General features: G+C 45.4%; 1 pseudogene; it reads left to right on the plus strand.

The window, feature by feature from the left end:
- The first annotated feature begins 10,725 nt into the window (after window positions 1–10,725).
- Window positions 10,726–11,832, plus strand: LOC8041941 (annotated as a pseudogene).
- The last annotated feature ends 231 nt before the right edge of the window (window positions 11,833–12,063 follow it).

Consider the following 12,063-nt stretch of genomic DNA (forward strand, 5'->3'; position numbering starts at 1 on the left):
TATAAAAAGAAATGCGAATTCGCACTAATTTTTTTTTCTGAAACCGTGTGGACAGTTTCTGCTTTTTTTTTTTAATTGTGCCATTTCTCTTAAGTGATCCCTGTGAAAGACTTAAAGGGGCACTGACACATCAAAATCATATTTTTTTTTATTATCCGAAACGGTTGAAAACGATGCCGGGACATTACCTTCAAAATTTGAAATTTGGGAATTCAGTATTTGTGAAGTAAAAAAACAATTTCCAAATGCCGAATTCGAAGTTCCCGCGCGATCGGCGCCGGTGCCTTGACGTCAAAAATTCCGGAGACCTGAGAGTCCACTTCCCTGTCACCACTCCCTGCTGTTGCCATGGCGACCCAAAGCGAGGAGGATAGGAGCGAGCGCCGGCTAGCGCCCGCGTTGCGGCGGACCGGTTTTGAGCGGTGTCGCCTGTTTTCCGTTGGAGGATACAAATCCAGGAGACGGCACCACAACGAACTCCCGATTTTTGGTATTTCAAAAAGAAGGGCCGTAGTGCGTTCGCAATTGCGTTAAAAAACATGTTTTAGCATTGCCGTCATTAAATGTTATAAAGATGCCGCCTACAAAGCTTCTAAATTTCCTGATTTTTGACGTCACCGATCAAAAGAAGCGAGGAGGCGAGAGGCGGGAAAATCAAACGCCAAAAATAAAAAGGCGCGCGTGCGCGCGGGAAAATTTTTTTTCGCGATGCGGTTTTTTTTGCGTGTCTATGGCTGCAACTTGCATCGTTTAAGACAATAAAAATAAATACGACCTTTGGGGTGTCAGTGCCCCTTTAACTAAACCTAGGCTCAGTGATATCATTTAACTTACTTTGCGAAAACAAACTTACATTTATTTACATACCTTTACACACATTTTATGTTTTTTACTTGCAGGTTCCATGTCGTTGAGTTTCTTAGCAACAAAAGCACATATGCTGTCCCAGAATGGTGGTTGTCGTAATCTCCCAACAACATGTTCTGGTGCCGCTGGCCCCCCTAACACACTAACTTTGAAATCCGCAATGCAATTTGGCACAACAAGGCAATAACGACAGATTGAAAAACTCTGAGTGAAAAGAATCCATTCTTACTGTAATCACATAACTGTAACTTTATATCACCCCGATATTCATGCAATTCCTTCTGATGTAGACACGCTACAACAATGGCGATGCTGGGTGAAGCAGGGGACACATCCGACCTAGAGTCGGACGCATCACCACAGGTGCGAAGGAGTGTGCAAAAAATATGAAACTCAAGAATCGCTCTAGTAGTATCACAACTCCTGACTGAAGCTTCAATGGACTATCAAGCTGGAGAAGAAGCTACAGCACAACTGGGGCCTGTCGCACTCGCTTCTGCTGCTTTGCCACCACCAGGATCGTGCCAGGGAACAGCATGGCACTTCTATGACGTTGTCAGGCAAAGCAATGAGGGAACCAAAATGAAGTGTGGATAAGCATACCAGTCGGAAACATGTTCCAGGAACCATTAGAATGTGCTAGTAGAGGCCTATAGATGAATTAGCCCATTAGAATGTCCCAATAAGGGCCAATACACCAGTAGGTCAATATTGGACCAGAACACCAATAAGCCTCTACTAAACCAGATACACAAATAGGGCTCTAATAGACCAATACACCTGTAGCGACCAACATTGAACAAGCCAGAGTACCGCGTACAAGTGTGCGCATCTGGCAACGAGCCAAGCAGGAGCAAAGCTGGAGACACGAGCAGCCCGACACAATCGCAGGCACGAAAGAACGCCGGCCGAGCTGCAGCAACCAGCCATGGATCTTTGTTCCCTCAGGCTGACCCGTATTTAACTTTCAGTGTAAATATGTAAATAATAATGTATATATCATTTGTACTACGAATTCGTGACCCGGATAACGAGAACTCCAACCTATGGTCCTCCGACTGCGAGGTGGCCCACTTCGACACAATCGGATCCTCAGCTGGCGGTGCCGCGCCCGGGACAGTTACCAATCCGTCAGACGCAGACGCCATCCTCGACCTTGCTGAGATGGTTCAGCAGCTTTTGGTACTGGTCTCCCAACTACAAGGTACGAGACGGATTCAACTTCAGCCTTCCTTCTCCAGTTTACAGCGGAGTACCGACTGCAGTCGTTCCCCAAGCTCGGCACACCGCATCTGCTCGAACCACTGCCGGTTTGGCGATGCTGCGAACAACTGCTCTCCACCTTGTTCCATGGGAAACCGGACGTATGCGCCCAATAGCAATAGGCCTCTACCGGTACTATAGGACCCATCCTATTGTTTACAATAGAAATCTACTGGTCTATCAGTTTAGTGGTTTATTCTTACAATTTCCGCTAGGGATGCAGTAGCACTACATCTTTCATGGCATAGGTTCTAATGTTAAATGCATATATTATAAGTCTCACATCTTGTTTACTGGCATATACCTGGAAAATATTGAAGTGAGTGCCATTTCTAACTTTAAACCCTCGATTAAGTAATCTTGTTCATTAATATGAACACCAATAAATTATTAAAATTAGTTGTGTTGCAGCTCAGCCGCTGCCCAGGCCAGGGAGGATTTATTCGCGGAGGTATAACTTCTGTAGTAGTGCCTCTCACCCTCGACATTTATGCTGCTGCAAAACATGGCACCAGCTGTTTGCGTTTTCCTTTTGAGGAACATCTTTCCTGTAAAGTCCACATGCAGGATCTTATAACCGAGAAATCTCTGGAGCGCTGGACACAGTTTATGATACTTGGCATGGCACAGGTGTAGCATTATGTCAGTGCCCGTTCTCACTATTTTCTAGCGCAACCTTTAATGCACAACTATAGAGCATGTATCATGGGCTTAAAAAAGTACATTAATTAATGAACCTATGTGGAAAATGTTTACAGGCTGGTGCACATTTTTCATGAGACTGTATGTAAATATCCAACACTGCACATTAAAATGGCTGTATTTTCACAAATCTTTGGTATAGACCTTTGCAAAAAAAAGCGCTCTGGCCGCCGCCATTTTGCGAATCGAGCGACCCCTATCAGCCAGAAATTTCTGGAATCCGCCCGAGCTGTGGAAACCTGGTCAACGTGGCTCCCCACCTGCATTTTGCATTCGGAGTTCGCCGGCTTTTCTTGGATGTTTTTACTTTATTTGCCTGTTTAGGATGCTTACCCTTTGTATGTTATCTTCCACTTTGAGAACCAGGGAATATCAGGGCTCGTAGCATGCTCGGTCTTCGCAGAAAACGAACGAAGAAAGCGAACGTCAAGCAGCCCGCGACGCAGGCAGTTCGACGTTCTTGGAGGATTATTTTCGTTGAAATAATCTCCAAAAAACCTTCCCGGCTATGTTCCGGGTCTTCGCAAAAAATAGCTGAAAGGATCGGGTCCGGGGTGTGGGGACAGAATAGACACGTTCATTCATTTGCTTTGTAGCTGTGCAAAAAAGCAGTTCTCTTCTACATGTGCCCAAAACACGCCGGATTCCGTTCGATCGTCGTGAAGTGACTATCGTCGACACTGTATATTGGATATGCTGTGTTATTTAAGACCTTTCTCAAATCCTGTTCGGATAACACGACACCCTAAGGTACGGACACATCGCAACACTGTTAACGCGAACACGACATCGACGAATTTTCGCACTTTACTTCTAAATAGTATTATCGAGCACGAAATTTTATCGCTTACATTATCGAACTAACTGAGCTCTTTCCATAGCAATAATAATTTGGATGACATCCCTTGGTTTCAAAGAGAAAAACAGGGAAACCGGCGATCGCTTGTTCACGCTATCAGTGTCGTGCTCTGTACAATAAATGTTGTTCGACGGATGAGACTCATTGAATTTCATGTTGTGGACGGGGAATATCCATGCAGTTCGGATATCCTGTGTGGTCAAATATTTAGACCTTTGCAGATTGACACGGCTGAGTGTACGGTGCCGTAAAGCGATGAACATAAAATAAAACAAACATTCCAGTTGCATTTGTTTTGTCGTGCACGGACTCACCAAAACAGCTTTCATTTCTTAGTTTTTGTTCCCAAAAATAGAGCACTGCTTTCTTAAAGTCCTCTATAAATTATGTTCACCACAGAACACAAAATAAAAAAGAAAACGCGGCAATTCAGCCGCCACCAGCGTCCAGAATTGCACCTACGCAGGCTGCCACAGCCTACTGACGAGAAAACCCACAGCTCAGCGCAGTTGGGCAACACTGACGTACACTCTCAAAACAAGGGACGCGCGCTGTAAATCGCTTCGTTCGAGACTGCCACTGGAAAGTTCTATAGCTGGGCGTGAGCTGTAGTTGTGTTCTGTCTACATTGATTTGTTATTTGCACAAGATTGGAACTAGGAAAAAAAATCCTGGACTATGTGACCACATATGTAAAAGCTCTGAAGAATGTATGCCTTCTGCTATCACAACCCATTTTCATCACGCTTCTGGCACAACAAGGAAACAATATACAAGGTGTTTGATTTTAGTTTGAACAAATCATTAAAAAAAAGCTCTGCCATGTACACTAATCCGGTTTGTACAGGTGAGTTATATGGCCAGTGGTACATAGTTAGGATGCCGTGTTTTCGGATGAAACCGAAAAACTCAGAACAATACTTGCCAGTAAAATTTTCATAAAATTTGATTTATGCGATAAACTGAAAATTTGGATGTCCCAGTGTACAAAAGAAAAAGAAAAGAAGACTGTATTCTGCAACTGAGTTTTGTCATAACACAGCGTCAGTGTTCCCGAGGAGAGGTCATTCCAGTTTTCAATCAAATCTCTTATAGTTGACAAAATATGTTTTATTATTTATCTTCTTGTCTAGCTTCGTTCAGGACAACTGGTTATATTCTACTTCTAAGTCACGACAAAGGCCACCATCTGTTTCCAGTTTGGGCCATACACCTTGTGCTCCTTTGTAGGAGGAAGGTTTTGGACATTAATTCCAGACTCCACTCCAATTGCCATAGTTGAAAAACTAATAATTTTGCTAAAGGCTTTATGTCTTGAAATGGGATCTGTGAGGTAGTTGGCAGTAGGTGCTTAGAGATAGTGGCTAATTCGTCTGCTCTTTTGTTACCTAGGATTACCATATGGCTAGGCACCCAGCAACATTTTATGTCTTGGCCAAGCCGCAGGCCACATTGTACCTTAGATCGGACAAGGTGTACCAGTCTATTTTTACTTCCCTTCACTAAGTGTGGTGAGTACACTTTGAGAATCCACGAATAAAACAGATTTAATTGTCTTGCTGGTGAGAATATACTCCAAGACCATCAACACCGCATAGAACTCGGCCATGTAAATACTTGCACATTCCTTGAGACGCTGAACCTTACTGAATCCTTCAGAGTAAACTGCTGATCCTACAAAATGCGATGATTTAGCACCATCGGTATAAAATTGGGAGTAGTTATCATACTTCTTCTGCACCTCAAGAAATTCTTGTTGAATCACCACAGGGGGGACGTTATGTTTATTAAATCTAGTAAAATACCAATCACAGAAGACGGGCAACGTACTCCACGGAGCTTCATTCTCACCCTTCTGCAAAAGGTCGGTCTCGTCAAGGGTGAGGTCAAGAGATGTACAAATGCCCTCAAGGCGAAGGCCTAAAGGCGGTATAACCCTGGGCTCATGTTCGAAAAGACGAGCAAACCGAGAATGTTGCAAAGCACCATAAGTTGGGTGATTTGGATAGGATAGAATTCTGGAAGCATAAGTCACAGCAAGATAACGTCGTATGTGCATAAGTGACATCTGATTGGATTCAGCGTACAAGCTAGGAATGGGCGATGTGCGGAAGGCACCTGTAGCAAACTTTAAACCGAGATGATGCACAGGATCCAATATTTTGAGTGCAGAGGGCCTCGCTGAGTCGTAAACTATAGCACCATAGTCCAGACGTGACCGGATAAGGAAGTTGCATAAGCGAAGCAGGCATATTCTATCGGATCCCCATGACTTGTGCGCTAAGACTTCAAGAATATTGGCTGATTTAAGGCACTTCCTTTTCAGGCCCTTCAGGTGGGAAACGAAGTTTAGCTTTTTATCAAACTTTATACCCAAAAATTTATGCTCCGTTTTGACACTAATAGGAACCCTGTTTAACGTTAGTTCTGGATCTAGAAAATGGCACACAGATAGTCTTCTCGGGCGAAAACTTAAACCCATTTTCGTCAGCCCACTTACTCATTTTGTTGATGGTAAGCTGCAGTTGCCGCTCACAGCTAGACAAGTTACAAGAAGAAACCGAAATGTGAATATCATCCACGTAGTGGGAGTATGAAATGGAAGGTGGAATTACCTTTGACGAGTTAATCTTTACGGCAAACAAGGTGACAATCAATACGCCTCCCTGCAGAACACTGTTTTCCCACACATACTGGTCGGATAGCATGGTGCCAAGTCAAACTTGAAAGGAGCGACCTGTAAGAAAACTGCTTATACAACGCAACATGCGATCACGCACACCACAGCCACACAAGTCACAGAGGACACCATACCGCCATGTCGTATCATATGCTTTCTCCAGCTCGAAGAAAACAGAAACACAATGCTGCCTATTTACGAAAGCTTCACGTATTGTTGTTTCCAGACGGACTATGTGGTACAAAGTAGACTGCCCTTCTCGAAAGCCACACTGGTTATTAGTGAAAAAGTGGTTATGCTCCAAAATATATATCAACCGCCTATTAATGAGGCGTTAGAATGTTTTGCCAAAGCAACTCGTCAAAGCGATTGGACGGTAACTGCGTGGGTCCGAAGGGTCCTTCCCAGCTTTCAGCTAAGGAATTATATGTGCCCGTTCCCAGATTTGAGGAAAGTAAGCTGCTTCCCACAGGTAGTTGAAAAAAAGTAGTAGTGTGTTCAGTGATTCTCGAGACAATTGACGGATAGTGGATTCCATCAGAACACGGAGCCGACCTCTTCTTCGAGCCAAGAGCCACCTCTAGGTCTTGCATTGTGAAAGAAGTGTTGAATGGCTCAGAGCTGCAACCGGACATGGGTATACGGTGACGCTCTGCACTTGCTTTAAAGCGTTTAAATTCCGTCCGATAATTTCGGGAGCTGGAAACACTCTTAAAGTGCTCTCCAAGCACATTAGCAACATCTTTCAGCGAATTAGAAGGGGTCCTAAATAGAGGAATAACAAAACAATGGTAATCCCCTTTAATTTTTTTGTACCTATCCCATACTTCCTTATCCAAGACAAAACTATTTATGGAAGAAATGTACTTGGTCAAGGTCTTCCGCTTAGCTTTTCTCCTAATCCATCGGGCCTCTGCTTTTAGTCTTTTAAATTCTATTCTATTTGAAGAAGTAGGGTACCTCCGAAAGATATCCCATGCCCTATGCTGCTTTTTCTTTGTAGAGGCACTGTCTTCATTCCACCAAGGCCTACACCTCTTGGGTAAATTTTCAGAGGTGCGAGGAATGGCGTCTTGGGCGGCACTTATGATTTGCTCGGTAACATACATTGTCGCATCTTCGGGTGACAAATTCGCTAGAACTGACGGGTCAAGCACTGCATCAAGTTTAAAGACTGCCCAGTCAGCTTTGTCCAGTTTCCACCTAGGGGTTCGTATTAAAATAGTCGGCAGAGGAACGAGGCTTTCAATTACAACCAGGAAATGGTCACTCCCGAAAGGGTTGTTCAAAAACCTTCCAAGAAAAACAAGGAAGCAGTGATGGTGATGAAATGGAGAGGTCGATGGATGTGAAGCAATTATGAGTGGAACCAACATAAAATGTTGGATGGATGTGAAGCAATTATGAGCGGAACCAACATAAAATGTTAGTTCTTTCTTATTTAAAGGGCATACGTCTGAGGACAGTAAAAACCTTTCTACAACAGCGCCACGAGAGTCAAGGCGCTTACTGCCCCACATGGGACTGTGAGCATTAAAATCACCACAAACTAAAGAAGGCGTTGGAAGTTGCTGAACCAATCCCTGACGTTCATGAAGATGCAGCTGACGATGAGGTGGTAAATACAAAGACACAACCGTAATGAGACGATCAGCAAGAACACGTACCGCAACTGCTTCAAGGGATGTAAGCAGAGGAACTTCCGCACACGCTATGCCACTCTGTACAACAATGGCAACACCATCAGAAGAGTGGTCTGAAGCCTGATCCTTTCTAAAAACGTGGTGACGATTAAAAACATTTGTATGGGTGTTGTTAAGATATGTCTCCTGCAAGCACACAGGAATCGGCTGTATCTCATCCAGAAAGAAATGAATGTCATCAATATTTTGCAGGAGACTTCTACAGTTCTATTGTATAAAACTATACATGTTCATAATAAAAATGGTTTAAAGTAAAAGCAAAACAAAAACAAGAAACCTGCCCTAGGTGTCCTGGGGCGGTTTGGGTGGGGTAACTCGTGGATTGAGCTTTTTCTGGGATGACTTTTTAGGCCTGGCGTCATCCGGTGGGACTGAACGAGGGGGACGAGGTTCACCAAGTTCCATCCGCTCCTCCTCATGCTGAACGGCTGAGGGAGCAGCTGGTACAAGGACCTCCTCAGATGTCGAGGCCTCTCCTAAAGCCTTAAAACGAAAAACACCCCTTTCTTCCTGGGAGGAGTCCGAGTAACTAAGGCAGGCACACGTTCGATGGCCCGTCCTTAGGAATGGAGGAGGCACCAGTGCCTTCTCCCTGAGGCTGGTGCTGCCGCCTCTCTTGTCTCCCCTCCATTGGCACAGACCTCTGCGCCATCTGGAGGCCCCTGTGGCTTCTTTGGTTCCAACGAAAAACGGAGTCGTGGAGTGAATCTTTGTGAGGCAGGGGGAGGTGGTGGAATTACCAGGTCATTAGGACAGACCTGGGTTCCTACAGAGAGACTTTAATGGCACACCCCCTGCACGTGCCACCAAAGAGTAAGGCCCCTTTCGCAGAAAGGAGAATCTCTTCCTGGCTTCGGGGAATGAGATGTTCTCTTTCACTTTGAGTGTTATAATTTCTTTTTCTTGTTTCCATTTTCTGCGAGAACGGGAATAAGCAGGGTGAGGTTCACCACAGTTGATGCAGCAAGGTGGATTTGAGCAATTCTCTGCAGGGTGATAATTTTTGCCACACTTGGCACATGTTGTCTTTCCACGGCAGCTCTGGGCACTATGGCCATATCTCTGGCAATGAAAGCAACGCTCAGGGTTTGGCACATACGGCCATACTTTACAGTTGAGATACCCTGCTTTCCCCGATTCCGCAAGCGCCCTCAGCTCAAAAGTCAGAATGACATGCTTTGTCTTCACCTCGTGACCGTCCCATCAAAAAGAAATTTGTTTGGCAGCAATGACTCCTTGGTCACGAAGGCCATCGACAATTTAATCTTCGGGGGATTCTAGCAGGTCATCTTCTGATATTACGCCTTTTATGGTGTTCAAAGTGCGGTGGGGTGATACAGGAACCCTGTAGTCAAGATCCAAGTTGAGTGCCAGCAGGTCTGAGCTTTGCTGAGAGGTTACAACTTCAAGGAGGAGATCTCCAGATGGCACGTTTTTTTTTTTGCTTTAGAATTTCTTTTCGATTACAGATTCAAGACTCTTAGAAACCAGGAAAGGGGATCACTTGGATAGAGGTTTTTCCGTTTCGGAATGCATGACGAGAAATCGAGGAAACTTCTCCACTGGTGCAAATCCTTCTTTAATGTGTACTTCGGTCTGGACCCTTTTCAGGGCCCGATCAGGTTTTTGGTTTAGTTTGGAACCCATAAGAAATGGCAAGGCGTTCGGCATCAGTAGCACACCACCCACCACGCAGCCCAACATGGGAATAGGTAATGCGCCATAGCAATAAGGGTTTTGATGACGACATTACGCTATCAGTGCTGCCAAGACACTATAACCTAGTGTGGGTCCAGACGAGGGGTCAATCACCACCCAAGGTTAGCCCTTGCCGCCAAAGATGGTGAATATGAATGAAAGAAGAGTAGAGAAATGAGAAAGATAAGAGGGGATAGTAGAAGATATGGCGACTGACTGAATGATCCTGGTCAGGCCAAGCCAGGACACCCATCTACGGGAAGTGGTGTATTGCCTCACCCGGGGGCCCCGGAGGGTCCAAGCCTACCCCAGGCTTCGCTCAACGACCAGGATGCCCTTTTCCCCGGACACGGGAAAGCCACGCACAGCCAGACGTGGGCGGGCGAACCCGCATGGCTCGGGGTCCGTGGAGACGCCACTCTCCAAACACCTGCTTTCACAGGTGCCTCCTGCGGCGTAGGAGAAGCGGGGGCCGAAGTGGTGTATTGCCTCACCCGGCGGGGCCCGAAGGTTCCAAACCTGCCCCGGGCTCGGCTCAATTTCCAGAATGCCCTTTTCCCCGGACACGGGAAAGCCACGCACAGCCAGACATGGGCAGGCGAACCCGCATGGCTCGGAGTCCGTGGAGACGCCACTCTCCAAACACCTGCTTTCACAGGTGCCCCCTGCGGGGATGCAGCTGCGAGAACACTGCTTCAGGGGATAAGGAAGTTCAATGGTCTTTATGGTTGCTCCTTCTGTGAACATCCTGGGAAATCCATCTTGTTGCCAGGCAAAGGGAATGTCCATATCTATCTGCCTGGTAGCACATACTCCCTCAGGAATGGCCATCGGATGAGGCGGCAAGCTGCAGAGGCACTTGAGAATGGTCACCCGGAGAAGGGCCTCAAAAGTCCCACTGTTTTGAGCCTCATAGTCGAATTTGACTCAGTAGCTTATTTGTTGTCGACTACATGCATTGCGTTCTACTCGGGGTGGTGAGAACATTCTTGCATTTATGGTTTGACTCTAAGTACCATGGAGAGTCATGGTACCTGGGCCGTCAGGTAGAGGTGGTGGATAAGAGATTAGTGGCCATTAAGCCACCGAACTATATTACCAGGACCCCAGGTTTCTTGAAACACAGATGCTATTGGAAAGCAAGCGAACTGCGTGCCTGGCTTTTGTTCTACTCATTTCGTGCTTTGCCCCAAAGCCTCCGGATGTTTACCTTGATCATTTTGCCCTTCTGGTTGGCGCAGTTTACCTCTTGCTGTCTGAATCTGTCTTCGTAGAGGACATTGATATTTCGGAGAGGCTGTTGCTCAGATTTATTGATGGTGTTAAAAATCTGTATGGAGAGCGGTTTTGCACATTTAATGTTCACCAGTTCACACACATTGCTGACTCAGTAAGGAACTGGGGGCCACTTTGGTCTACTTCAGCATTTGTACTTGAGAATAGAAATGGGGAACTGATGTGCCTTGTGAAAGGGACACAAGCTGTGAAGAAACAGCTTGCGAGCTTGGTTGCAATAAGCAATGCCCTCAGTGTCATCCAAAATCGTGTTAGAGACCGCTTCCATGTTGACTTTGTGCTTAGCAAGCTAGAAAATTTACATTTCACGAGACTATCATCTAATGTTATTGCCTTTCATGGCAGACTATGTCAGACAAGTGGAGCTGTGAGGACAGCTCTTGGTTCTTTCCTCTCCAACAGAGAGCATGTGTATGTTTACAAGAAAGTCACAATGTGCAGAGAGACATTTTCTTCTGTGTTGAGCATTAATCAGAAGAGAAGAAACAATTTCACAATCATGTATGTTGTTCAGAGAGAGAACTTTTGCATTAATTCAGTGCTTCGCAAAGTATGCTGGGCAAGTGTACATGGTTATTAACAAACTTCTGGAGTGTGGTGTACAGTACAGGCCTGAGGGGACGGGATTTTCTATTCCACACATCATTGCTCTGAAGAAGAAAGACCATTTGGACGTAATCCCTGTTCTCCCCAAGATGACGAAATGTGTCAAGGTGTTGGATTCTCAGTGCATTTCTCCTAACTCTTATGAACTGAATTTGTAAATCATGTCTCCTCAGTTCGAGACCTCTCTTGTCTGATCATTCATATCTCAACAGAGGCTGTTAATGGTATTTGTCAGAGCTAGTAAAATGATTTTAGGTGTGATCAAATAAAAACCGTTTGTGTCACGTAGCCCCGTGCACGTGACACAAACGTTTTTTGGCAAATTGGGGGTTTTACAAACCAACATGCCTCAGCAGAGGACTGATAATTTAGACCACCTGGGGATCTTT

This window comes from Ixodes scapularis, unplaced genomic scaffold, assembly GCF_016920785.2.
Source record: "Ixodes scapularis isolate PalLabHiFi unplaced genomic scaffold, ASM1692078v2 ptg000549l_1___fragment_3__unscaffolded, whole genome shotgun sequence".
NCBI lineage: Eukaryota > Metazoa > Arthropoda > Arachnida > Ixodida > Ixodidae > Ixodes > Ixodes scapularis.